This window comes from Penaeus monodon, chromosome 20, assembly GCF_015228065.2.
Source record: "Penaeus monodon isolate SGIC_2016 chromosome 20, NSTDA_Pmon_1, whole genome shotgun sequence".
In the NCBI taxonomy this organism is placed as follows: Eukaryota; Metazoa; Arthropoda; class Malacostraca; order Decapoda; family Penaeidae; genus Penaeus; species Penaeus monodon.
Window position 1 is genome coordinate 45,957,312 of NC_051405.1, and position 414 is coordinate 45,957,725.

Sequence of the window (414 nt, forward strand, 5' to 3'; positions counted from 1 at the left end):
GACCAAATCTCAATCCCATAAGCGTCTCTTTCCCCTGTTCCCCTGTTGCCACCATCTGTACCTTCCCCTCCTTGTATGTTTTATGGGCATCGCCATCATGAACATTCGAGTATGATCATACTTTATAGGATCACTTCTATGAACATTCGAATTCCAGCCAACGAGGAGAACGTCTGCTACGGCGTCTCGTGTCGGAGGTCCAGGGATAGCAAGGTCTATAAATATGCTTGATGCTTTTATAGATCTTGGGTATAGAGTACGCACAAAATTAGCGCCGTTAAGTTTTGGGGCGACCACAAACACGCATCAGGACCTCTACCAGCTGTGGACATGACATTTAGCTGGTCAGAGGATGATGGTACAACCAGCTGAGACTTTCAGTTATTGTGTATTACTTCAACTGAAGGTGTGAAG